Below are 370 nucleotides of genomic sequence, written 5' to 3'. Positions count from 1 at the left end.
ACACGCAGGCTCTGCCCTGAGCCTAGGACCAGGTAGGATGGACCAATGGCTGCGTCTCCCACTTCCACCCCCGGACTCAAGTGGAGTCCTGTCCATGCAACTCTCCTTTGGGTTTCTTTACAACGAGACACAGAGAGACGTGGATTTCAGCCCATATAGTCACTAAGACCAAATACACCCAGACAAATGAACAGATCTAACATGGTCACACACAGACACACACACAAACACACACACACACACACACACACATACTAGAGTCTCCACTGCCAGCTGGGACAGGCCCAGTAGCCAACAGGCATGCAGCAAGGCAAGGGGTCCAGAGAGACGTGAAGGCTATGTACAGGGGAGGAGACGGGGGGGGGGGGGG

This window comes from Lipotes vexillifer, unplaced genomic scaffold (assembly GCF_000442215.2).
Source record: "Lipotes vexillifer unplaced genomic scaffold, Lipotes_vexillifer_v1.1 scaffold213, whole genome shotgun sequence".
NCBI lineage: Eukaryota > Metazoa > Chordata > Mammalia > Artiodactyla > Lipotidae > Lipotes > Lipotes vexillifer.
This window is presented reverse-complemented; position numbering follows the sequence as displayed.